Source organism: Rhinolophus sinicus, chromosome 17 (assembly GCF_057876585.1).
Source record: "Rhinolophus sinicus isolate RSI-liver-muscle chromosome 17, RSI-T2T, whole genome shotgun sequence".
Taxonomy (NCBI): domain Eukaryota; kingdom Metazoa; phylum Chordata; class Mammalia; order Chiroptera; family Rhinolophidae; genus Rhinolophus; species Rhinolophus sinicus.
In genome coordinates this window covers 15,251,059-15,275,140 of record NC_142517.1, presented here as the reverse complement: position 1 = coordinate 15,275,140, position 24,082 = coordinate 15,251,059, and the positions used below count along the sequence as shown (strand labels likewise).

Genomic DNA, 24,082 nt, shown 5'->3' with positions numbered 1-24,082 from the left:
AAGATTGATGGAGAAAGGGCCTGCAACATATTAGACAAATTGATGAATATATGAGGTCTGACAATTAAGTTCGCAAACTTGTTGCAATAATGTTGCTAACCTTTTTTGATAGCAGAGGGATTATTATGAATTGGTACCAACTGGGCAAACAGTTAACCAAGTTTACTATTTGGAAGTGCTGAAAATGCTGTGTGTTAAAGTTGGACAATCTGAACTTTTCACCAACAATTCATGGCTCTTGCATCACGACTATGCACCAGCTCACACGGCACTGTCTGTGAGGGAATTTTTAGCCAGTAAACAGATAACTGTATTGGAACACCCTTCCTACTCACCTGATCTGACCCCCCAATGACTTCTTTCTTTACCCAAAGATAAAAGAAATATTATCTTTCCTTTAATTGAAAGGAAGACATTTTGATGACATTCAGGACATCAAGGATACTACAATGACAGCTCTGATGGCCATTCCAGAAAAAGCGTTCCAACATTACTTTGCAGGGTGGACTAGGCACTGGCATTGTTGCATAGCTTCCCAAGGGGAGTACTTTGAAGGCGATTGTAGTGATATTCAGCAATGAGGTGTGTGGCAGTTTTTATAGGATGAGTTCGTGAACTTGTCATACCTTGTACGTTATGTTCTTCATTCAGGGCTAAAATATATATATACACATGTAATGGTGCTATAAATGAGAAGGTGGCTGTCTACAAGCCAGAAAGTGGACTCTCACCAGGAATCAAATCTGCCAGCACCTTGATCTTGGACTTTCCAGTTTCCAGAACTGTGAGAAATAAATATTTATTGTTTTAGCCACTAACTATATTGTCCTAGACTTTGTTATATCGACCTAATGAGACTAATATAAATATTTAATAGAGAAACCTCAGAGCCAAAATAAATGCATTTCTTACTTGTTATAGTGAAGTGCTTCTGAGTAATCAACATGCTGAAGGCTCCTGAGTCCCTTAAGTCTTGATAAGTTCCTTGTTCTAATTGTTGCTTCTCTGGATGGCTGGCTGACTCTGAAGTTGGCCTGTCAATCATGATTCTTTATTGTAGCAACAGAAGGTTACTGGGTCAGAAATAAGCAAAAGAACATGTTTATTAAGAAGGTTTGTCGTAGCTCATAGAATCACTAAATAAATTAGGAAGTTAGGCTCAAGGCCCTGGAATACTCCCTTAAACTCTGCTACTCTGCTGAGAACCACTCCAGCTGTCACTAGGCACTAGATGCTACTCTTAGCACTGCAGCCAACTATTCAGTCTTGACTTCTTCAAGGAGCCCAATCTGAGAGCCATTGCTACTGCCATCAATGCCTGAGAGAAAAGGTGACCGCCTCTTCTTGCTTTTTGTGTTAGTAGCTCCTTTTGGCAGAGCCCACCTTATATGCCTGTGGCTAGCTGCAAGGGAGGCTGGAAAAGTACTAAACATTCTCAGCACTTCTAGGAGGAGAAAGTCTTTGTGCCCTACCAAGTCTCAAAAACTGGAGAATTCTTTAAAGATAAAAAAGTTGTTGGGTAGTCAAAATGCACGATAAATGTCCGCTAGATTTCGGTGTCATCTCTATCCTCCTGAGTGTTACACCCTCAGTGATTAAAAATGTGTCCTCAATAAATATTTCTTGAACAAATTAATGTTTATAGAGAAAGCACATCAATTTTAAACAATTTCAAATTATAATTCAACATTTTTTATAGATACAGAGAACAGATTGGTGGTTGCTAGAAGTTGGAGGTAGAGGGTGGGTGAAATTGGTGAAAGGGTCAAAAGATAAACTTCCAGTTACAAAATAAAATAAGTCCTGGGGGTGTAATGTACAGCATTGTGACTGCAGTTAATAATATTGTATCATATATTTGAAGGTGCTAAGAGAGTAGACCTTAAAGGTTCTCATCACAGTTGTGGTGATCATTTCACAATACATACATTGAATCATTATGTTGTACACCTGAGACTAATGTAATAACATATGTCAATTCTATCTCAATATAAAAAGGAATGGAATGGTTTACACCAACTCAGGTGTTCTATTCTTTTATGATACGAGATTTTTGTGTAGAAATTAAAATTGATAATTTTAAGGGACCATTATTAGCCAAGACTATCATTGGACAGAATCTTTCTTCTTACTCTTGCTCTCAAAGACATTTGAGCTTTCCAAATGTCTTGTCACTAGCTGTAGTTGGCCACTTAGCTAATTCCTGATCATCCTTTAAGCTTCTGGTGTAGTTGCTTTCTTCCAGCGACGCTTCATGTCTACTTAGTATTCAGCCCTTGACTGTGTTTACGTCCCACTAGACTAGTCTTTTTGAGGTCAGGAATTGTGCATCTGGATTGCCGTTGTATACAACACCCAGCACAATTCCTAGTGCTTATTATGCACTCAGTGCATGTTTGTTGAACAAATGCATAAAATCATTTTCTATAGGCATTACCCTACTTATAATAAATTGAAGAAATGATGAAATACGTTGTTACTATGCTCATGCAGTACAGAGCAGATCTAATTTTCCATTATGTGGTTTGGTTTCTGAAAACTTATTTATTCAATCCTCTTGTGGAGTTAGATTCACACGCACACTTATTATATGAATATATTCATAACATCTCAGAGATCCATAGGATGACAAAAAACCTATAATGGTTGTCAGTTTTCCTTAAAAAACAGTGATTGTAAGCAACTGTTTCTCACATTGTTCAGTTCATAAGCAATGCAGGAAGTCTGCATTTAAATTGGAAAATTGAGTGAATTCTAAAATCAGAACCTAGCATATTTTGCATTATTATAATTCACTCAAAAAGAATCTTAAGGACACTTCTATATTCCTGTGTGTTCCTTAGGACCTCCAAATCAAGGATGCCAAGATGCTAGTGATGGCAATATAAACTTGGCTTGTGTTTGTTTGGATGATTTAGGGCAAGTAGAGAAGATAAAACATGAGCAATTCAAATTAACCACATCATTAAATCTTTCCTTCTGTCACAGTTGTTGCCCTATATCTGTGACCTCATGCCGTTACCCTCTTTCCTTATTTCTTAGCCTGTGGCATGAAGCTCTTCTGTTATGACATCAGCACCAGGACTAAATCTGCTGATGGGGTGTGTTCATGTTGACCTCTGCCCCCTACACTCTCTTTGATCATCTTACTCATCTTTCTCTTACTATCCCAACTACTTATTCATATGTTGTTGGCTTATGGATATGGATATCCACATCCGCTGGCTTTGCAGAACTCTCACGTTGGCATTCCTCTTATATTTGGCATCTGTGAAGGGAGCTCTTGTGCTCAATGCTTCTCGATGCTTCTCGATGCTCTCTGGAGGCCTTATTGCACAGGAAGCTGCTCTCAGCAAGCTGTCAAGTTCGAAAGGAAATAATGAATCATTAGCTGAAGAGTAAACATCTGAGAAGGCTTAATGTGCCAGCCTTCAAAGTAGGGCTTACATTTTTTTCTGGGAATGAATATTTGAAGGGAAAAAAAAGAATGATAATATTTAGGGTCTGTGGTGCAGGATAGTAATGATTTAGGGAATAATTGGAGTTGCTTGATATGAGGAAGGCCACGTCTAAGCTGCTTTATAGTTTAGGACCATCCATGAATTTTTATGAGGATCCAGTAAAAATAAAAATAAGTAAGCATTTCAGAAAGATTGATTCAATTTTTTGTTGTTGTTTTTTGAGCAACTAGACAACCATAGTCACATTAGTTGTACATGTGGATACACAGCTTTCGTTGTTTCTTTGGAATTTTGAATTTAATTAAACATGACTTCAATAAGCCTGAACGGTTTTTGTTTAAGGGCCTTTCTCCCCCTTTCTACCATCATAATAAATAATCTCCTAGCAAAACATGACTTTAAAAGATACATGTCCAATTTCCAAACTTCTAAATTAGTGTAAAAATATTTCCTCTTCTTCTTCATTCCCTGGTGCAAAGAATTATTTAAAACTAAACATAAAATGTCCACCCTGACAGCTCCTATAAACTGCATATAAATAGAGAATGTATGTCAACTTGCGACTTACAGATTCACCAATTAAATGATAAACTTTCAATGATTTCAACATTAAGGAGGAAATAGCCTAGCCACAATAAAATTGGTGTCGTTGGAAAAACAATCTGTTTTGCTTTTCTATATTGTAGTATTATTTGCACTGTTGTTATACTTTTTCATAAACTGAGGAAAGTGGCTTGTCTTAAGCTTGTTATTGGATGCAAGTAAACTTTTTTTTTTTTAACACAGAACTTAGTTTACTGTATAACATGCATCCAGGATGAAGCCTAGAAAAGAAAATCACTCATTAAACGTGTCACTTATTACTGCAGTAATAATCAATAGAACATTAAACATCACATTTTATTGCAGTGAAGGGGGGATAAACATGAAGACCATGTGCACTCCTGTAAATGGTATGACTTGTAAATGTCAGTGAGGACTTATTTAACACTAAAAGGCTGTAAGAATTTGTAATGGGAGTTTTAAAATTCATCCAAGACAGCTGAAGGTTACCTGAGGAAAGGGTAGCTATATAGAGCATGCACACACCCAGGTAATGTAAAATATGAATGGATAAAAATGAGCGAAACTCATTTCTAAATGGAGGGTTCATTATATTTGGTATTCTAGAAAGTGCATGTATTGAAACCTGCAAGTTTGGCATTATAAATATTTTAATGTGTACCTTGTTCGATATTCACAGAAAGCAGGCTTTCTTTTCTCAACATAAGCAATATGTATGTATAGATAGATAGATAGCAAAGAGCAGCCAGATATGTAAATGCAGCTGAGAATACAGCATTCAGATGGATGGCGAGCTCTTTCTGGGAAATAGTCTCAAAGTTTCTAATATGCAACATTTAGTTGCACAAAGTGAGCATTCTCCACCCAGCCTCGTTAGACTAGGCTTCACTGTTCTGGATGTTGCTCTACAAACTTCATACCTGATAAGGAAGGTTCTGAAGAATTTTTCAGAGCCCCACATCTTTATATTTGCAGAGTTTCTTGGAGGCCAGTCAGGACATTCTGACCTGGGAGGGGAACCAATAGGATGTAACATAAGGCGCCCTCCTGGTTTAACTCAACCAGGAAATGGACAGCAAGGATTACAAAAACGACATCTGAGTGATGGCCTGGCCATTTTCAAAACAAAATTCTCTTTTAAGGGACTAGTTTCAGTTTCTCTCCATGGATTTACTTCAAGTTGAAAATATGAGAGAAACTCCATGGAAAAGACAGTATTGTGTTCTGAATAGGCTGTAGCCGTTAAAAATGCAACATTACAATGTTTACAATACAAGTTTAATTAGCATTCTTCCGAAGGGAAAAAAATGGAAGAAAGCCTGGGATGCTTTGTATTTCAAATACAAAAAATTCATTCTAGTATCCAGGCCTTGTCATGATGAAAAGGAAAGGAAGGAGGAAGTAATGTTTGTGTTGTCCATTTAGCCCCTAAGAGGGACAGTATTTCATAAGCTTCCCTACACATCACAAAATTAGCAATCCAACTTCCTGTATGAATGGATACCATGATTAAGCATTTCACTGTAGTTGGTCAGTGAAAACTGTCACTTCCAAGCACAAGGACAATCAATCATCAAAGGTATGCCATTGCCATCTGTTTCTAATCATTTCTAAACAGGGTGGGGTTTTCTTTTTTACTTTTTTTCTTTCAGATTCCTGAAAATGACACCTATAGAATAGGAAATTCATTTTTACATGATACCCAGAATTAAACAATTGCAAGCTAACCAAATACATAAAGCAAGCCCAAAATAGAATAAGAAAAATATTAGCTAATGATAATAATGAAAATAATGCTCTGTAGCAGGCAGTATGTTAAGATCTCTCTATATGTGCTATTAGTTTCCCATTGCTGCTGTAACAAACTACACAGATTATGTGGTTTAAACAACTCACATTTATTTTCTTACAGTTCTTGAGGCCAGAAGTCTGAAATGGGTCACTGGGCTGTGTTCCCTCTGGAGGCTCTAGGGCAGGGGTGTCCAAACTTTTTTCAACGTTTTTTACCAAGGGCCATATGTGGTAAAATACACAAACAGCCGGGCCACTCACTCGAGTTGAAGTACGTGTTGCCTCACCTGGTTTATTTAAGTAAACTAAATATATTTTTGGAATTTGCTGCGGGCCAATTAACAATAGATCATGGGCCGCAGTTTGGACACCCCTGCTCTAGGAGGAATGTGCTTCCCGGCCTTTTCTAGCTCCTGAAAGCTGCCCCTTTCCCTTGGCTTCTGGCCCAGCATGTCGTACTGACTTCTGCTTTGATCATTACAACTTCTCTAAATTGACCTTCCTGCCTAACTGTTAGATGGAAGGACCCTTGTGATTGCATCAGGCCCACCCAGATAATCCAGGATACTTTTCCCATCTCAAGATCCTTAACTTAATCACATCTGCAAAGTCTTCTTTTCCATGGAAGGGAACAGATTCACAGGTCTGGGCATCATGACCAGGTTCATATTTGGGGACCGTTATTTTCCCTACTACACATAGATACTTTAGAAATGTTGTATCATTCCTGGCCCTATTTACTCTACACCTATTGCTTTGAAACTCCCTGAACAATACTGGGAAAGAGGGGAGAAGGCCAACTTATTTACTGGATATGCAGGGAACAGGAATGACATCATTTTACGAAGATCTTCAAATTGTGTCCACAGAGACCTCTGCTCAACATATCTACCATATAGCAAAACTGATTCAAATATAAAAGGATTGGATTTTAATTTCCTTTTCTGCTCAATTCCAACATGCTTGTTTCTTGCAGTGGTGCAAATGAGCTGTGAAATAAATGATGGATTGTTAGGCAACATTTCTGAGAGAGGAAGGGAGGTTGGACAGTGAATTCACATGCAAGATAATAAAACTAGGATTGCTTAGGGAGAATATACTCCTACTGAAGGAACAATCGTATTGTAATTATTGAATCACCTCTGAAGATCATCCAGTGGAATGACAGGGGACCGTGGCAGATGGTCTTTTGCCATCCTGCCCCCCCCCACTTGAATTGGCAGGACTGTGTTTTAACTTGGAGAGAGATGTAGTGTTTACTTCTCTTTTGGGAGAAAAAATAAAGCAGAACATTTTTAAGGATCTTTTTTCCCCCTTTGGTCTCATTTTCTATTATCCTGTGTACACTGACATTTCACAGCAATGAAATTCTAAGTACTCGTGTCCGTGGGTTCAGGGTGGCGAAACCAATGATATAATGAAGTTTACCTACTTCAGTTTGTTTTTGTGAAAGAAAGAGATCAGTACAGAAAACTATACTCCCCAAATTTCATGTTCTAGTGAAAATCATTTTAAATAAGATCTAGTTTAAGTTTATGAAATTAGTTCTTATGTTTCCATTTTGATTTAAAAGAACTAATTTTGAATCTTATAGGTCTGACCTGCGTTGCAAACACATCTTTCTACATGTAAGTTATTATTACTGGGGTCTCACTCAGGTTAGATAACTTAGTTTCTCTCCTATAAAAGGCCACTCTTTCACATGTGTTCTGGGTTCCAACTTCTTTTACAACCTCAAGGACTTCACCCTTTCATTTTCATGTCTTGATCATGCACACTTAAATTCTTCCTCTCTGCAGGATAATTTTCTTCAGCAGAGAACTACCCTGTAGTATCGTCACTATTAAAACCAAAACTCAACTAAAAGCAAGCCAACCTTCCCTTGATGCTTATCTTCCCAGTGCAATTTCAATTTCTCTCCATTTCTTTATAGCCAAATATGGCCCAGGGCTTGTCTACAGCCACTGTCTCTATTTCTCTGTCCCATTCAGTCTTTCTTTGGGACTGGTCATACGTATGTTAGGCAACAAAAAAAACACAAAACCCACAGACAATAATATAATGAACAGTTATGTACTTCCCACCTCGTTTTGTCACATCTTAACATATTGAAAAATGTGCTTCATAACTTTTTAAAATAATATAATTCAACAGAGACAAGCCGTTCTTATGCCTCCCAAATCCCATTCCACTCCTCCCTTACAAAGGTGTCAGTGTTGTTCTGAATTTGTGTCTATCACTTATCATCTTTTTCTCTAACTAGCTTTCTATTTTCATTCCTATCTGCCTTCTCCACTCAGCTGTCTCACAGTGTGTCAGGTTAAACTTATCAAAAATTGGACTCTTAGCTCTTATAACTTGCTTCTCTTTCTCTTTGTCATTTCTAAGTCAACGGTATCATGATCTACCTAGTCGTTTAAGCCAGAAACACGAATGTCTCTCTCTTGATTCTACACTTCTGTTTCTCCCTACACTTAATCTATGACAGTTATTCTGGGTTCTGTCTTCAAAGCATATACGCCAGTTCCTGGTCTGTTTGTCCTCTCATGTCTCTGCCGTGCATTGAAGGTGGCTGATTCCTGCAGTCTGAATTCTCCAGGTTGCTGTGTAAGCTGGTGTCCAGCTAGATTTTGTCAATAGGATGACAGTGGGGTGACAGTGGGAGATACTGTCAGGCCTCTGACTTTGGACAACACATCCCCTATAAGAGCTTCATTTCCCTGCCTTCAGTTCCTTCTGTGGTCCCCACGTCCACCAGGTGGCAGCCTTGGATTCTGCTAATATTCCCTCCTCCCTCCAGCCCTCCAACCTTGGGGTGGCAGTTGCTTCCTGATGTTGTTAATCCATGGAGTATCTTGCCACCAACTCCTGTTTAGCTTCTCATCATTTCCTTTAGAGGAATAACCAGTTCCTGGTATTAAATTGAACACACTCGAGAATAGCCATGATTTTGCCCATATTGGTTGGCATTTTTCTCACACCTGAGACAGGATTTGATTTGTCTCTGGGTTGCCTCACCTGTGTGCTCTGCTTTTTCCTTTCCTCATTGTAAGATACTTTGAGTGGATTCTGCTTTTCTGCTTAGACCCTGAATGATACAATGTGCTTTTCCCCTGCGTTATTGCCATGGAGCCTTCCAATGTGTATTACTGCTGTCATTCTTAACTCCCTAATCCATTCTCTTTACAACACTGATATGTAAGGTAGACATATCATTGGCCTGTGTACACCCTATTGGCTTTCGCTGCACTTGTAATGCTGGACAAGAATTGTAGGCCTGACCTGCAACTTTTCAGTCTCAGCTTGTACCACTTCCCACGGTCCTCTCCCTCCCCTGCCACACACACACCTCTTCACACAATGCTCCACAGCCCTGCTGGTCCTTTTTCTTCTACTGGAAGTGACACAGCATTTTTTGTTTGTTTGTTTGTTTGTTTGTTTGTTTTTTACTTCAGAGCCATGGTACATACTATTTGCTCCCTCGGCTTAAAATGCAGTTCCCCTGCCTGACTCCTGGCTGAGGGTATTTCATCCTACGGGCTTCAGTTTAAATCACCTCCTCACAGATCTTCTCTGATCAAACACACCAAAACACATTCTCTTGTTACTGGCTTTTGGAGAAACTGTTTTTTTTTTCGTTCCTTGGATGTTATCACACTTTGTATTTATTCAGTCACCTATGAGTTCACTGGTTCAGTGTCTTTCTTTACTCTCGTCCACATGTTGGAAGTTCCATGAATCTGGACTCATGATGGGTCTGTCCACCACCATTTCCTCAAAGCCCCCGAATAGCATCTAATCAGGACAAGATGACCCAGAATTGTTTATGAATGTGTGTTAAATTCATTAATAGAGGGATTATTAAAGTTTGTTTTTCAACAAAACGGATAAATAATTAGTTTGGATGTGAAATTAAAAGCACTTGAGAATAGCTCAAGTTTTTGCCTCTATTGTTTTTCTCCCAGCCCCGAGGCAGGATTTGGTTTGTGTTCTCCCTGCCTGAGCTGTGTGCTTTGTTTTTGCCTGGGTCCATGAGCAACAGTCTGATACCTACAGAAAGCAAAAGAAAACCAGACAAAATCTGGAACTAATTCTCTTTGAACGTAAATGGATATTCTGGATTAAAAACAAAACAAAACAAAAAAACCTCTTTCAATAAATCACTAGGAAAGCATATTTTCCTTACCCATTTCCATGATTCTTCTGCTTCTCAGCAGTCTCTCCTAAAAATAGTCGCCAACTATGGCTGAAAGCGAGCACTGCAGACTGGAAGCCACTGATGCAGAGCAAAGAGGGATGTAAAAAAGCCATTAGTAGATTGTGCCTTAAATGAAAGGAGCCATGATTCAGTCAATAAATTCCATTTAAAATTAGACACGTGAAACAACATCTTTAGGATTCATGTATAGTTTTTCTTTGTTCTTGCTGATATCCATCCTTAAGCATGGAAGACCAAATATACCATGGTCTATAATTATCTACCTCTCTGTCTGTTGGAACCATGTCTTGTTGCCTAGGAACTGGGGTGACAGGTATGCCATAAATACATCTTCAAATCATCTTTTTTTTTTTTTTTGGATCAATTTTTTTTCACACTGCTTCTATTGTTATGAAGGCTCACTAGAATACTTACCCTATTCTGCATTTGTTTGTTTGGAATATGTACAAACTGTGTTTGCCCCATTAAGTATGAATAAAATATTCTAGTTTCAATTTGTCTTTCAATTTGTTATCTGACATAACTTGGCTTCTGTGGAATGCAACTATTTATGTATCAAGAAAAAATACACAGTTAAAAGGTGACTTATCTAGCATGCTCTCAGCCGAAGCTCTTCCAACTGATAATTTCTTTCACACATAGTGCAATGAAAATTAATGTTTATTATGATGATATGAAACAAATAATGAACCCTAATCATCACAAAATTAGCCAATTAGCCTAATCCCATAATTTTATGCACAAGAGAATGGAGCCTCTGAGAGATTATGCCCCTAAACCCATGGTAAACAGTGAGCCTGGAGTTAGAATGTTCTGATACCCTTGCCAAGGTATTCTGTATCTCCCTCCTTGCCTGAAATGTCTTTCCCTCCACAAATGTTGTCTATTCACAATTATTCCCCTATCGGTTCCTCAGTTAGAGCCATAAGTTATTTCTGTGGTTTTTGAATGTCAAAAGCATTTTCATATCAAGGTCTTTTACCTTGATACCTAGTCTCAGCAATTGCTCATTTAATAAACTCTAATGAGAAATCCCTTTAAAACCTTCTGTATAATCACGACCACCTATATTGAATATTATTTTTCTTTTATTAAGCTGTTTATTATGTTATATTTGCCTGCAAACAGAATATACAGAAGCACCTGTAAGTTAGTTTACATAGGTAATAATCACACAAATACACAGTCACCATATAATGTAAAAACTAGCACATAACCCGTTGAGTTAAAGCTACCATGGTGTTCCTTTATGTTCCTCCTCCCCCTTAATGTTAAGCATCTTGGACATTCTTGAGTCTCTGAAAATTCCTAACCTCTACAGGGTACATGGTAATTCGGTTCAGTGCAATTAAATAGGAAAATATCCTTTACTATACTGTATTCATGAATTAATTTATTCATTGAAACTATCATTCATTCAGCCCTTAATAATGAATACTGATGTTCTACCAGGTACTGTGTCAAGAGATAAGTTGTGATATTACGCTACATTAAGTCACATAATTTTATGCAGTATAGAATAGACCCTGCGTGTATATATATATATATATATATATATATATATATATATATATATATGTGTGTGTACGTGTTTATGTGTGTATATATATATATACACACATAAATACACACACACATATATATATATCCTATTTCTATGCTTTTCTCAAGATATTTTAATTATTGTCAAAGGCTATAATATTCAAACGGAAATTGTACATTTCTTTTACCTTTAAATAGCAAAAATATTCATCAATTATTGGACATTTACTGCATGCTAGTCACGCTATAATCACCATCTCTTTTAATCCTGACAACTTTATGAGTTGGTACATTATTTGAGGTATGTAATGCTGTATCAAGCACTCCAAGATCATAGTAACTTAACAAAGAGAGGTTTATTTCTTGCTCATTTCACAGTCTCTTTTTTCAAGCACTGATTTGGAATCCTATGGTTCGAGGCTTCTTCAAGCTAATATCTCTACTATCCCTACCTGGAGCGCCCACTGGGCCATTTGTGTGCAGCTAGACAACCAGTAAGGGAAACACGTGAAAGGGCTCCTGGGGTATTTCAGGGACCAGGCCTGGAAATGGCATCCACCCGTTCTGCTCACAAGCCATTAACCAGAAGTAGTAATAGCACCAATTTGATTCAAGCAAGCTGGGAAGAAGGAAAGTCTATTTGTGTGCCCACAAAAAGTGAAAATCTTTGGAAAACTCATAGTATTTGCTCTACCGCTATTATTATTATTATTATTATTATTATCATTATTACTCCCAGTGTATATCTAAGAAAGGCAAGGATTAGGAAGATAAAATGACTTGCCCTTGGTAGGCAGATTGTTGAGCTGAGAGTCTAACTCAGAGGCCATGCCTTGCCCACTGCATAATACTGCCTCTTAGCTAAACCTTGGACAAATTAATGTTAATTACACCAGTGAATTTTGCTGTTGTAGTACAGTACAACCAATGGGAAAAACATGAATGAATTTCTTTAAGGAATTAAATGATTGTTTGCATATTTTTCTAAAAATAAAGCAGCATACTTACCTCTTGTGTTTTTTTTATTTTCTGAGTCATTGACTCCCAAGCAAATGATTTTGTCTGTTCACAAATGAGATAGAAACTAATTATTTGTTTTAACTACAGCAGTTATAATTAATTATTGGCAATTTAAGCTTTTTTTCTGATTTCGTTTTGTGGAATTTAGAGTTAGAGTTAAATATAACCAGTGATAACTAAATTAAAAGAAATTATGGCTGTCTCATCTCCATAGATAATTGGGCCATCTATATGAGTTGCTTCCAATTTGGAATTAATTAATTTAATGCCTTTTTTAAAAATAAACTGTCTTGATGCTTTGCAACAACTTAGGACTAATTAAAATGGTAGATCAAAAATTGACTTCTTCGTTGTAATGATAGTGCCATACATTTCATTTAAATTTTGGTGCAAATCTCGATTTCTTACACTTACTGAATATATTTCAAAAACAATCTCTTACCTATAAATGTTATATGGGAAAATCCTTCTTCACCTAGGAATCATATAAAATATCCTAACTCCTCAATAGTCCCATCATTTAAGCATCAAGGAAAAATAGTCTGAAACTGAAGTCAAATGTTAAGGTAGAATTCAAGTGAGCACTACATATCTGTTCCATCTTCTAGAAAAATTATTCAAGATATCACTTTAATAAGCCCAATTCCTGATGTGACTTTTGAAATAATTGTCTGGCAGTGTTATTCATAGTTACGTGATTCATAAAGCTGTTCTGAAATTTTTTTGTTTGTTTTTCTTTATTTGTTTTTTGGAGGGGAATGTAGTAAAGAGACCAAATTTGTCCCTAATGTGATATAGAGCCTTTGAAAAATTGCTAACTGTCCTATAGGCTCCTTGGTTGGCAAGTGCAGGATAACTATATTGACTTATGTGTCTCAGAGAACTCTAGAGAGAACAAAATTAGTTAATTGGAACGAAAATACTTTGAAAAACAACATAAATACTACAAAGCATTGTTTAAAAAATACATCTGATTTTGCACTGGATACCGCTCAGCCAAAATACTAGGATAGTCTTATAGGTTGAATGGTGAGCACGAAGGAGATATGTTGGGGTCCTAACCTTCTACTTCTGAATGGGAACTTCTTTGGAAATAGGGTCTTTGCAGATATAAAGATATTACGTAGGGTGGGCCTTAACCCAGTATGACTGGTGTCTTTCAAGAAGAGGGAAACTCGATGCAAAGACAGATACACAGGAAGAGAACGCCACGTGATGGCAGAAGCAGAGATTGGAGCCACATAGCTGCAAGTCAAGACGGCACCCACCAGAAGTCAGGGAGAGGCAAGGGAGGGTTCTACCCAGAGTCTCAGAGGGAACACAACTCTGTTGACACCTTGATTTCAAACTTCTAGCCTCCAGAACTGTGAAAGAGTAAATTTTGTTGTTTTAGTCTCTCTGCTTTGTGATACTTTGTTTATAGCATCCCTAGGAAACTAATACAGATGGCTGGAAGTCAGATATGGAAAAGGAAAATTTCTTCTCACGTATTTGCTTCTCATTTGTTTTTCTTTGGGTTGAGAGAAGACTTTCTCTCATGGAGCCAATGACCACAGCTATCAACATAACCTAAGGTCTGGCCAGTGTAGGGTTAGGCCCTTGGAGTGGTTCATCAGGTAACTCCAAGGAAATGGTGGAGTCAACATCTGATTTAAAAGCCACAAAAATACAGTGGATTAAGGAACTAAGTGTCCCCTCCCCCAATGCTGTTATGGTAAAGGCGATGGGGGATGGAAATTGTAATGAAGTTGGCCGTTTTACCGAAGCTCCTGTGGGGGATTCAAAGTTTGAAGAACTAAGCAAAGCATCTGCTCCCTTCCTCCAGAACCCCTGTCTCATTTCCCTGTTAGGTGCCTGTAGTCCTCTAGACGGCCCCAGAATCTGGATCATTCTTCTGTCTCAGTCCGAAGGTATGGGGGATGTGAGAGGGGTGGAAGCCCTGGGACTAGCACCCAGGGGCTCAGCATCAGAACCAGTTACCATCAAGGAGCTGCAATAAAACATGCCAGCACTAGGTGGCGCCATGGCAGAGCCTGCAACACCTCAGTCTCTATTCCAGTGAACGCCCCCGGTTCCTGTGCGGAGGAATTAGAGACCTCTCTTTCATTAGTGTGCGCCTCTTGCTATCAGTAGTCTGCACTTCGCCCATCAAGCAGAAGTGATGCCCGTTTGTGGTGTCAGGCGTGTTCATCCCTAGATAGGGCTAATAGTTAAGAGATAACTTACAATCTTGCAGAAGCAGAAGATGAAGGCAACGATACGTTGGTATAGTGGAAAAGAAAGTCCCAACACCCGTGTTTTGGGTCACTTCATAATGTCCCAGCACCCTCTCCCAGCTATCACGGTGTTACTTCCTCTGTCCTCTCTCCACCCGACGTTGGTAGAACCCTTGCTCCAAAGACACTTCTGTCTCAGTCCGAAGGTATGGGGGATGGGAGACAGGGTGCTTCTCTCACGTCCCCTTCTGAGGATGCTGTTGATATTCAGTTTGGTTAAATTTCATCAGGAGGCACCCAGTGTGATTTTTTCCGGCTCACAAAATGTGGCTTCTGCAGCTTACATCCTGCCTGTGTTACTGGGGACATGCGGACTGTACGTTGGTGTGTTGACATGACCCTTTTTGAGACTTAGTCTTGGTCCATTCTATCAAAGCCTGGTTCTAGGTTTCATGGGAGGAGCCCACATCTCTTACTTAAATTCATCATTTCTTTTTAAGAGAATAGGTCAGCTATTAAGCACGTTCAACATACTACATTATCATTTGTTTCCACATAATCAGCATCAACTCAGTGATGCTGATTTCAACTCAGGTGAAATTCATCGTCATTAAAGACCTTTAGTTTGGAAAGGGCTTTTCTCATTTGTGTTCAGTGTAATAACCTGGCCATTAAAAAGCAGTTTTCAAACAAATAGAATAATGAAAATTTATTTGGATTCATATAATTGTGAAAACTTAGGTGTAAAGAGACGTGTGAATTAGGTTCCTTATGAGTCAAGTGCAACAGAAAATCCAGGTTTGTTATTTTATTTACGACTGCTGCATTATACAGATCTATCCATTTCAAAATGTAGGTTTACAGAAATCTATCACTTGGTATGTGAAGTAGCCCAGGATTTCTTAGTTTGGCCATTAAGACTTTTTTTTTTTAATGCAACTCATGTTTTAGGAAATGAGACTTTAGTACAGCTTATGGAACTTTATTTAAAATTAATGTTTCTAAGACATGATATTCTCCTCCGTCTCAGCTTTAGATTCCTTCCCCAAACAGTAAAAATGCCTGCATAAAAATAATATATTACTAACAGATTTACGTAGTATAGTTGATTATGGGTTAAATGCGCCACCTCGTGGTTATATAAGAAAGTTTATTTTTTAACTTGTAATTTAATACGAAATTTGCCTTCTTTTGTCTTTCTGTATTAGAACGACTGCTGATGGTGAAATTATCCATAATATGTGTATAGATCCATGAAGATGTCATGATATAGTGGTTGCAGAAGCATATTTTGGGGTATGCAGGAGACTCAGCAAATGACACTGGGTACCACTTCGTAAAATATGACCAATGAACACCAGCTTAGTAGCCTGTAAGCTTTATCTCTGTTCAGAGACATTTTCTAAGTCATTCTATATAGCAAATTAATACTATATGACTAATACCAGTGCATGAGGTCCAGAAATAAATAAAATGAAGAGAGTGCTGTGTGTGTATGTGTGTGTGTGTGTGTGTGTGTGTGATTACAGTCCTGAAGGTAAAACTAATTTAGTTATAAAGGAATGGTCCACGGCCTGTACTCCCAGAACCCTCCATCCCCACCCCATTGCCTCTGGACCTGTCTCTTGGAGAAGCAGGAAGGAGGGCATGCCCCATCAACAATAGTAACCTTATGGAAGGTTACTACTGATTGCTATGGGGGAGGAAAAGTGCCAGCCTCATCAGCTTCCTCCAGAACGTGGGGCCACCTCAGCCTGCCAGAGTTCTTTCGTCAGAGTCTTTCCCACAGACACTTTCTTCTTTCTGAGGACATGCCATCTCCCATGTCTCATCCAACTTCCAAGAGTTTCCTTTTGCTACAAGAACTACAGAGATACATTTCTGGGGCACATTAAATTTTAGGTAATACTTATTACCTTCAAAATTATCTGTTTCAGCTGCCTGCTTTGTTTTCTATCGTTAGTAAAAATAGCTTCTGACAACCAAACGAGTCACAATAGGCTCAAAAAAGAAGATTTTTACTAAATTCATTTGCCTGTAATATTTACTAACCTGGAGTTTAACATAATGTCCTGTATGTAGAGCATCGATTGACAAAATTATGGCAGGCGGCAGTCTGGTTGGGAGATTGCAGATAGAAAGTGGTGATGCTAAACATATAGCATTTTGGAGCCTTCACCACATGCCCAGTGATTTGTAAAGAGCTTTCTAAAATATGAGCTCTTCTAATGCTCACAACTCTACAAAATGGGATTATTATTGTCCTCATTTAACAGATGAGGAAACTGAGGCACTGGGTCACTGTACAACTTGCCTAATGCTCACAGCTGGAAAGTGATAGAGTCAGGGTTTGAACGCAGTGGTCTGCTTCCAGCATCCATGCTCTTTATCTCAATGCTATCCTAGATTTTGTGGTAAGAGCAGAAAATCAATATTGCTCCAAACTGCTATTAATTCAACAGACATTTGTGAATGCTTACTAAGAGCCCAGCCCCGTGATGAGCATTGAGGGTGCAGCAATGGGTGAGCCAGACTCTACTGTCAAGCCTCTAAAGAGTCTTTTTCCCCCCTTGCTAACAGCTGTGAGAAAGTTCCAGCGCCACAGCTTTCACCTACCGTGTAGTTCACCAACAAATGGTGTCCAGACACTACATACCATTGAGCCACTGCCTTTCCAGCAATGAGGTCACACAAGGCAGCCAGTCACCAGCACAGAGGCTGTGTTGGCAGCGTCTCTAGCCTGCTAATTGGGACAGGTGCAGAGGGTGATGACAGCAGGCCACCCACGGAACTTTGGCACAGTCAGCCAAGGCGTGAGGGCAGGAGGCAGAAATAAGACTGAGACCTGAACTGCAGCCCAGGCAATGATGGCTGGTAAACAAAAACACATAAGCGAGGGACCCTCCTGGGATGTAAAAAAAAGAAAAAGTTGGTCATTTTTAGAATAAGAATTCCCTAATCTCTAAAGCAAACAGTAGAGCCTCAGGAAATGTATGCAAATATACAGCCACAACCTGCCAAAACAGAAGCACTCAATAGTTATGGTGGAAGCTGTGGTTTTTTTTAGGGAGTAGAGGAAGATGTTGTTTTGGGGTAGACTCTTTTTGATGGTGGCATTTCAAATGGATAGACAAAAATTAGGGATAAATATACAAGAGATACCACATCTCAGTTGTCATTTAAGAGTTTATTAGAAGAGATCGTGAAAATGAGAAAGGGAAAGTAGTAGATTTGGGCTGCTCACTAAGAGAAGCAAGTAAAGAAATGTTTGATTATCCTGGTTTCTGAAGGTATAAATGTTATCAGCAGAGTTCACCTAATGTTGTAAGCATTGGCAGGAATGTTCTGGAATACCAAAGCAACGGCATAAAGTCACTTGATTCCAGGAATTTACAGTATATTGAAAGAGAGAGAGCAAATAATTGAGAAGTTCAGTAATGTCCCAAGTTTCAGTGAAAAGATGCTTATTTTTATGTGAACTAAGAGATGTTAATTTGCTTTGAAATGTGTAATGACTGATATTGAATTTAAATCCTATTAATTGCATGTGACATGCATTTCTGGTATAATCTGTTATGATTGGAGTAGGACTTAAAAATAAGACATAGACACATGAGCCTTAGTGAGATGCTAAATGTGAAAACAATGTATATGTTGTATATTATACAAATTTATTGTTTTAACTAGGAGACAATAACAATTGCTTTCTTAATCTATGTATTTACAATTAAACCACAAGTATTAAATATCAGATACCTATTTATTGTCTACCACATCAAAAGTTATTGGTATATTACGGACACTAAAAACATTTTAATTAGTCACCTTTTATTTCAGAAGCTTGTACTTTGCAATGTATTTGTTATCACACCATACCTGACAACTACTCCATCTCATTTGGAAGTTGCAAGAATAAAATTAAGATAATATTCATGAAGTCTTTTGAGACCCTTGTTACAGAGAGTTTAGATAAATGTCTCACTGTGATTAGAAGAAGCTAAGCGATCTACTAAAATCCCACAAAATTTATTTTTTTAATTGTGGAAGCTTGAAAGCTATTTGGTTCTGTCATAATTGTAATACTTAGGTTAAACACACAAAAGTCAGAGACAAAGTAAACTTATTTGCTAATGTTTTTATTCGTGTGTGTGTGTGTGTGTGTGTGTGTGTGTGTGTGTGTGTTTCAGGATGAATAATGGCCCACAAAGATATTCAGGTCCTAATCTCTGTGAATGTTGCCTTATATGGCAAAAGAGATTTTGCAGATGTGATTAAGTTGACGACCTTCAAATGAGAAAATTCGGCTGGAATATCTGGGTAGGCCCAATGTAGTCACAAGGGTCTTTGTATTAGTCAGGACATTTATATGGAATTGTCTCATGTGATTACGGAGTCTGAGAAGTCTAGGCACAGGGGAGCTGATGGGGCAGTTCTAGTTCAAATCCAAAGGCCTGAGAACCAGGAGAGCTGAGTGTGTAAATTCCAGTCCAAGTGTTAAGTTCAAAGGCAGAAACTGATGTCCCAGCTTGAAGAGAGGCAGAGAGGAAGAATTCATTTAACTCAGACTTTTATTCTGTTCAGGCTTCACTGAACTGGATGATGTCCATCCCACTGGTGAGGGCAGATCTTCTTTACTGATTAGTAGACATTTGAGTCTACTGATTCAAATGCTAATCTCTTCCAGAAACACCTTCACAGACACAACAAGAAATAATGTTTTACCGGCTATTAGGTTGGTGCAAAAGTAATTGTGTTTTTTTGTAATTATTTTTAACCTTTTAAACTACAAATACTTTTGCACCAATCTAATATTTGGGCATCCCTGTGACTCAGTCAAGTTGACATATGAAATTAACCGTCACAGTCCTTATAAAAGGGAGGCAGGAAAACTAGGGTCAGTGGTAGACGTGATGATGGAAACAAGAGATTGAGTAATATAAGGAAGGGCACATGAGCCAAGGAATGCAGGCAGCTACAAGAAACTGAAAAAGACAAGGAAAGGGGTTCTCCTCTAGAGCCTCCAGGCGGAACCAGCTCTGCCGGCACATCGTGACACTGATTTTGTTCTTCTGACCAGAAGGGTAAGGTATGAGATTTGTGTTGTTTAAGCCAGCAAGTGCCAGTAATTTGTTATAGCAGCCACAGGAAACTAATATGGAGACCAAGATAATGCTTCGAGTCTCTGAGTATCAATGCCAACTCAGAACTTGTGTCCCGTAATTCTTTAAATGCATTGATATTTTCCCCTTCCCCAGCATACTGTCACCCAGGTAAATGGCTATGGATACCTTTAGGCATCTATAGAGGAATTCCCTTGGGAGAATATTTATGGTGTATACTTATCATGTTACAAGGTCCTTCCTCTTAGACAATAGCAACCTCTCCAGTCAATAAATTGTGGGAACTTAGCAAAAGGTTATTTATTTATTTATTTATTCATTTCAGAAACTACATCTAGCTTCCTATTCTTCAATTCCTGTTCCTTTACTTATAGATGATAAATAACATTTTGTGGAGTGCCCGTCTCCTTCACCCCTGGAAACACCACATTTAGTTAAATAGCTTTATAACTTTCAATGGATCATGGCCCTCTGTCTGTCCCTTCTACCCTGCTATTCCTTGTAGTAATTATGGCCTCCTAATTTGTGGCCATCAAGAGCTGCCATCTGGTCTCTATTTCTTCAGTGCCCCATCATCCTCATGGATGTTGATAATTCTCACTCTGGGACTCTCTCCTTCCATGGAATCATCCCCAGCCTGCAGAGGAAACCACAACTAAATCCCTCGTGATGCTGGTGCCCCTCTCACCAGGTCATTCCTGATGGCGTATCCCCTGGGTCCTCTCCTGGAGCAAATTCTATTTGGGTCTCTGGCATTGCATAAGATAGCCTCTCCAGCATGCCCTCCTCTCAGTCTCTTCATTCCCTCCTCTACGACGTGCAAGGGCAAATGGAGCATTTCCACTTGGTGGAGATCTGGCTGTCATTTTATTCTAGGTTTCTAAAAGTAACCCAAGCAACAAGTTTGCCCTATCGCTGAAGTAGTTGGTTGGTTGGATGTTAAATCTTGAATCCTGAGAACAAGGGCCCCTAAGTCAAGAAGGTTTTGCTAATCTAGTCTTAAATTCTGGTCCCCTCAATCAAGTCCTCCTCAAAATCTGATCCCAGGATGCTCCCCTACCTCTGACCAGTACATGCCAGCTGATTCTTTCATCATACAGTCTTTTTCCTCTCTAATCAGGACCATCATATCCTTGGCTCTTTTAGGCTGGGATCTGACAGGAGTTATTGACCTAGTGGCTCTCATTTTAGAATTTCAGCATGGTTTAAGGCTTTGCGGTCGCCATCTTAAAATTCTTAATTCTTTTGGAACAAATGGACTGCTATCTCATCTTGCATAGAGACTTGCTGTAGCCAGACCTGTCATCCCGACCAGAAATTTCTAGCCCACCAAGAATGAGAAAAATTTGGTGGCTGTCTTAGTTAAAATATTTAGTTTGTTTTCTTCAGAGATACTCTAGCCCACTTTTCAGCAGCTGTTTAACTGTACTCTGAAAATTTTCTCCCATAAGAGACCAATCATCACCTTATGTCTGTTGAGATATTCAATACTTATATTTCCACTGGAGTCTAGCTATACTCCTATAAATCACTACTGTTTATGAGAATGCAATATCTGCTCTGGAAATCCAACAAAGTAGTTTGAATTCATTACCCAGAGTTGTCATGGTCAACTGCATAACATTTGATTTCCTTTTAGCTAGCCAAAGAGCAGTTCATGCTTATAATAAACATATCTGGCTATAGACACACACACACACACACACACACACACACACACACACACACACACACATTATAGAACAAGTGAAAAAAATCCATGACGGGGGGTGGAAAGCCAACCAGACTTTGATGAACTATGGCTAGAGGGTGTTGATATGTCTTATCTCAATTAGTAATTTCGATTATATCCTTATTGGTATGGATATTTGCTAAAGTGGGACTCCTCACAGAACTATAAGGAGGCAAGAGTTGTGTTGATTTTGTTCACCTTGAATTCACAAAGTCTGCACAAGGCCTGTATTTTGTAGTCTGTAAATAAATACTTGTGGAATGAATGGAGAAGAAACTGAGAATGGAAAAAATCAATACATTTGACATGAAAAAAGTTTCTAAAAACGATCCTCTTTGCTGTGTAAAGAAAACTCCATAAACAAATTGCACCATGAACAACAAGCCTGTAATCAATATCCTTACTTACCTTAGTAATATAGCCACTACAGTGAGGTTCCATTGCCCATAAAAAGGAGGGAAGTGCTGATACTCACTACAACATGGATGAAACTTGAAACATGCTGAGTGAAGGAAGCCATTGACAAAACACCACTTAATATATGATTCTATTTGTGTGAAATGTCCAGTAGGAAAATCTATACAGAAAGTAGATTAGTGGTTGCCTAAGGGATGAAGGGCTGAGGAGATAGGGGTGATAGCTAAAAGGTATGAGGTTTTTCCGTGGAGTAATGAAAATATTCTAGGATTGATTGTAGTGATAGTTGCACACACCATAAATACACTAAAAATCATTGAATTGAATCATTTAAATGAGTAAATTACTTGAATATAAGTATATAAATTATATCTCAATAAGGCTGTTACCAAAAAATGACCACCAATATAACATTTTGCATTCACTGAAGATGATATTCTTGATGTTTTTAATGACATGGAAACACACTATTAATATAATGCTATGCGAAATGACAAGACACAGAAATTAATGCAACATGTGATGTAAAGTAGATTTATACACACACAGAAAGACCAAAAGGAAGTGCCTTAAAATGTTAATGCTATTTATATCTGTCCTTCAAGTGATTTTTATTTTCCATTGCATAGTTTTCATGTTTTCCAAATATTCCATGAGAAGATATTACTTATAATAAGAAAAATATTACAGAAATATTTGGCTACAATACTATGATTTTTGTTTGATGCAGCTCTATTACAAAATAGAGAGAAAGAGCTTTGGTTTCTTTCAAGGTAACCATGCCCCGCAGAGGACAGAGAGATTATATATATATCTATATATATCTATATATCTATCTATATCTATCTATCTATCTATCTATCTATCTATCTATCTATCTATCTATCTATCTATACACACATGTATGTATATATATATATGAAAAGTGTCTTTTTTTTAACATATAATGATCACTTTCTCAAGAGAATAGACTGCCAGAAATGAACACTTTCTGATGGCGTTTAGCAATGACATTTGAGTAAAAATTACCTGCAGAAGCAAAGGCAGATTCTTAATTTTTCATAACTCCTCTTAAGACTAACATGTCCTTAAAGAAGGCAGCATAAAATGCTTACCATTCCATTGATGACTTCCCAGAAATGAAGAAAACACACACAAAAAACCCTGATTTTACAAATACAAACTCTTCTTTAAAATATAGTTTAGAAAATCTCAATTGGTATATAAAAACTCTAAATGTAAACTCTGACGTTACACAGTATGTGGTCATACTGTATAACTATGGATGTGGTCAACAACAAATGTACCTTATGAATATGAACAAATATTACGAATACGCAAGACTGGACAGGAGCTCTCACCAGAACCCAATCATGCTGGCACCCTGATCTCAGACCACCAACCTCCAGAACTGTGAGAAATAAATGTCTGCTGTTTCAGCCACACAGTTTACAGTATTTTGTTATGGGAGCCCAAGCTAATACAGTAGACTTTCCCCATTGCCCCATAAAGAACTTAAAAAAAAAAAAAAGAGTTAAACAATATATTTATTTATAAAAAAATACAATGTGATTTTTTTTTTAATGTTCAAAAATATTTATTTATAAAAACGACAATGGGACGAGAGAGCTTACTTTTTAAGACATTATGTATTGGAGCTTTGGTAGAAGGATATTCAGAAAATCAAATGGTAATAAGTGTCTATAACTACTATGATTAATGTGTCTGTAAATTTTGTAAAATTCCACAGTCAAAAGCAAGGGTTTTCCTTGGTCTTTCATTTTTAATTTATACCATGTATACATTTTAAACCTAGATTAATTGATTGATTCTCTTAAAATAAAGATGAGAAAAAGTATTTTCCTGTATGTCATCTGCCTGTTTTCATTGTGATAAAATAGGAATGATCTGAAGAAACAATAGCTTTGCTTTTTTTTTTTTTTTACTTCTAAAACATTAATTAATAGAACTTTTCAAAACTTGTCTTGGAAAGACATTTT

At 37.9% G+C, this 24,082-nt stretch overlaps 2 long non-coding RNA genes across 2 annotated transcripts in view; one reads left to right on the top strand and one right to left on the bottom strand.

Annotated features, from left to right (window-relative positions):
* LOC141570173 (uncharacterized) overlaps positions 1-24,082 on the top strand; it is a 403,207-nt gene that overhangs the window by 225,163 nt on the left and 153,962 nt on the right. The window lies entirely within an intron of this gene.
* On the bottom strand, positions 1,620-10,254 carry LOC141572073 (uncharacterized). The gene is made up of 2 exons (XR_012497135.2): positions 10,003-10,254; positions 1,620-3,357 (listed from the first exon to the last, which is right to left on the bottom strand). It is a non-coding gene; the product is annotated as an uncharacterized LOC141572073 (long non-coding RNA).